This window comes from Sinocyclocheilus grahami, unplaced genomic scaffold (assembly GCF_001515645.1).
Source record: "Sinocyclocheilus grahami isolate Dianchi unplaced genomic scaffold, SAMN03320097.WGS_v1.1 scaffold689.1, whole genome shotgun sequence".
In the NCBI taxonomy this organism is placed as follows: domain Eukaryota; kingdom Metazoa; phylum Chordata; class Actinopteri; order Cypriniformes; family Cyprinidae; genus Sinocyclocheilus; species Sinocyclocheilus grahami.
The window spans coordinates 226,267-230,624 of record NW_015505868.1 but is presented as its reverse complement, the minus strand read 5'-3'; the positions used below and the strand labels follow the sequence as shown (position 1 = coordinate 230,624).

The 4,358-nt window shown below is 37.0% G+C and overlaps 1 long non-coding RNA gene across 1 annotated transcript in view; it reads left to right on the top strand.

Annotated features, from left to right (window-relative positions):
• LOC107559520 (uncharacterized) overlaps positions 1–4,358 on the top strand; it is a 16,021-nt gene that overhangs the window by 8,055 nt on the left and 3,608 nt on the right. The gene's annotated exons all lie outside the window — the stretch shown is intronic.

Here is a 4,358-nt window from a genome sequence, read left to right as displayed (position 1 = left end):
CGACTTTACAGTCTGGAAATACTTTAGGCTATAGCAAATTATTTCGCGGACCCCCGATCACTTTAAGAACCGCTGGTCTACACAGAAGAAAGACCTGTCTAGACTCTGCCCCGGTACGAGTTGTGTCGAGCTATTCATTAGTCTGTTTGATGAGAAAAATATGAAATGTAGTTGCAATAAATTGGGTTATTAATCCGTACAACTGCAGCAGTGGAGGACTATTATTCTGCTGCGTGATACTGCAGAAGAACGGATGACGGCACGGGTTGATCTTTGGCTGACCAATCAGCAGAAAGGGGCGTTTAATTCCCGCCCACATGTAGAAATCAAATATTCAAGCTGTTTATTCATTTTTCCACCCATGAACGAAAAAACGAAAATTTAAGCTGAATTCTTGTTTTTCGTTTTTTGGTAAAAACGAAAAAGGAGCCATTTATTAATTTTTCTACTTTCAATATTAAATCAAAAAACGAATGATCGAATGATACACGGATTTAATTAACTTTGGCTTTTCGAGGTTTATTTGATTTGATTTATTACAATTTTTTTGTTTTATTTTTAACCGTTCACAGCTACCTCTGAATAACCTAGACCTTTCCATTTTGACAGATTGTTTCCTATCTTGTTGTTCAATCTTGTTTGCCATCCATAGAATCCATAGAATTTTCTGACCTATGAGAAATAAAATGAATCTTAAAATGGGAAACTTTGGATTGCACAAATGATTGCACTCACAGTCAAGTATTTCTGTTGGATGAAAACATCCAAGCATACAGCTGGTTCTACAGGAATGATGATCCCTTCAGAAACATTTTGCACAAGATCTGGTGGATATCCTAATAAAACGTGGAAGATGCATTGCCTTTTGACACCAAATAAATGGACCCTGTAACTGGATCCTCTAATACTGATTGAATATGAAGAGTGTTCAGCTTGTTCGTATTTCTCTGAAATGCCCCTGAACATACTTCTTTCAGCTGAAAATCTGATCACTGGCTAAGGCAAAACCTGCAGGGATATGGTCTAGAAAAATTTTCAATAAACCCACCAGGCACTGGCAGATTCAGGGGTTGGACCCCATTGAAATCTGATTGGTATCTGAAGTGCCCCTGTCCTGTCACTCATCACTGATTTACGTCAAAGCACTATATTGGGTGCGTCGGGTTTGTTGTAACAATTTTAAGGCATTCAATAGTGAACAGTGTGCACACATAGAGCCACTTCTCAGGCAATGCATGAGCCCCAAATTTAGTTTCTTTCCATGTCTTCTTGTGCTTGAACAGACAAATTGCTTACTGTATACTGTATTATCGGTATTATCACATATGAAGCTGCATTACAAAAACAGGTTGAAAAGATATACAAACTTAAGTGTTGTCTTATAATTAGCAAGTTTAATAACTTTTTTCAAATAGCAAAAAAAACGACTCAAAATAGATCAGAAACAAAAAAAAACACCAAGCAATAAAGAACAATATTAAGAATAGTAAGAATCTTTACTTGGCTAGCATGTTTCAGCCTTCAAGTAGTTGGTTTTGTTTGATAAACACCATAACAAATGTAAAAATCTGAATGGCTGTTTGAAAACATGAAAATACTATATGCTCCTTTCATCGGTCACATATTCACCCAGTTCACTCTCTGCTATGGACTACACTTCCCATGATCCCCCACTCCAGTCAGCCTGTTCCTCAGAGCACTAATGACCAGCACCTGTCCCTCATCATCACCTCAATCAGCACCACTACAAAAGCCAACGTCACCATGCACTCAGTGTCTGGCCTACAAATGAGAAGCGACAGACTCATTTACCTGTTTCTAGCGATCGCCAAACATATTCCAATGTTTTCCAAAGATACTCTATTTATCTTCAATCGTCCTCATTGTTGTCTCCTTATTGTCTGTTATTGACCTGCATTGTTCTTCATACTGTATTCTCGTTTTCATTATTAATCTTCAGACTCACAATAACTTGGTGAAATTTATCAGTAGATCATAGATTCGTCTCTACTGGTTCTACTTGGCCTTTGTATTCCTTAGTTTATATTGACAACTCATGTACAGAATACTCTATTAGTAAACGAGACCATCACAGAAATGCAATGTTTGCATGGAAGCAGCATCATGCATTATAAATTAAAAAAAAACAAGGAGAGGAAAAAGAAAATGAAAGAGAACCGGGAATACATCAAAACAATTGCGGAGGTACTCCTGTTGATCGCCACCCAGAATATCGCCCAAAGAGGTCACAGAGAGTCTGATGACTCAAATAACAAGGGCAACTTTTTCGCTATTTTAGAGCAGATTGCTAAACATGATCCCCTAATAGAGAAGTGCATGAATGCTTACGGCAATGCCAAGTATGCAAGCAAAGGTTTACAAAACAAAATACTCGAATGCTTGGCAGAAATGGTTGAAGTTACAGAAAGTGAGGTTTTCAGCATATTTGCTGATGAAATACAGGACCTTCAACAGATGGAGCAAGTATCGCTGATTATCAAGTATTACTAAATTGGGATGATACATGAGAGCTTTCTTGGCTTTAGAGGGGCTGATAGCTTAGATGCTGCAGGCCTTACCAGCTTAATAATAAATTGCATTGAAAGATATGGACTAGAATATAGTATCAACCTGGTTGGTCAGGGCTATGATGGTGCTGCTGTTACGAGTGGTAAGCACTCAGGCACATGCACAAGAATCTGTAAAATATGCATTTTATGTGTATTGTAATGCTCACTGTCTAAACCTTGTCATTGTGGATAGATTAAATAGGTCTTTATTGTATAGGTCTAATTGTCTCCCGAGGGAGCAATGATCAAATAATGCAGCGCATTTAAATAGTCAATGCAAGGAAGCAACTCTATAAAAACGTTACAATATTTCATATCAACATCAAAAAATTATATTTCACAGAAAATAACTTCCTTACAGTACTGATGGATTAGAACATGTAACAAGATCAGGAATCGTTTAAGTGACATTGATCTTCAAGTAGTGACAGAAACAAACTCATGAAATTTGTGCAAAAAGTTTTATTAACTAAACACTAACACATAACTAGTCTAACCAGAACATATACACACACATACTGTACATGAGGAAGTGGAAATGAACTGTGCTTACAAGGATCCTTGTCAAGACAGCCATTGGTATTCACCTGCTGTCTGAGAAGGCTATCTGTTTGTGCACTTCAGGTGTGTGAGCGGTGCGCATAGAAACGCTTTATCACAGTGCGTGAGTAACTGTTACCGCATTGAGATGTCTTGGGCTTAAATGGCTTAAAATTACTTTAATGTTTAAACTGACAAGACTTAAAACACGTGAGAATGAAAAACTTTCTCGAGGAAGCAGCACTGGCCCGATCGTTAAGATTGTTGAAGCATCCTTCATAGCAATTCAAAAACATTTTTTTAACAAATTCCCCTCTTGGCTACAAACACGATAAACGAGTGAGCGTTAAAAAGACAGACTGTTTCAGAAAATGTTGCATTGCACTTCCATTTCATTGCACACCCCACTCACGCAATAAACGGGTGGATGTTACAACGTCAAACTCCAGTATTTAAGACCGCTTACCTGATGGTTTTTTTCGACATCTTCACAGCGCACTTCAAAATTCTTTGGCTGGATACAATATTTGCATATCACACAGCTCACAGTGAAATTTGTTAGATTTACTTAATTGTAATGCTAGTTGACGCGACTTAGGTTTTTCATTCACGTTATACATGCACTTTTAATCACCTTTGCCTTTTAATTTACATTTTTGTGTTGCACACACTAATATTTGTTAAGTATAGCTGTAAAATGTTATGAAATGTACTTTTTCAGTTTAATCTATTTACAATACAATAAAAATTGTATTTCTATAGCACATTTAAAAACAACTGCCGTTGACCAAAGTGCTTTCCAGCATCATTGTGCAGTCACACAAACAAAAATTTAAAATTGTATTCTGATCACTCAATCAATTTTAAAAGCAATACCAAAAAGATACGATTTCAGTTTAGACTTAAAAGCATCCACAGATGGGGAAGATTTAATGTGCACTGGAAGAGGGTTAGAAAGCGCTTTGATTTTAATCTAGTTTAAGGAATCATCTAACTCGAGAAACTCATATGGGGCAATACCATGCAACGCTTTAAAAACCATCAACAGAACCTTAAACTCAATTCTAAATTTTACAGGCAACCAGTGTAAAGAAACCAGAACTGGGCTAATTCTCTCCCTCCTCTTTGTGCGAGTCAAAAGTCTAGCAGCACCATTTTGTACTAATTGAAGACCAGATAACTGACCCTGTAAAATACCTATATATATATATATACAGTGGGTACGGAAAGTATTCAGACCCCCTTAAA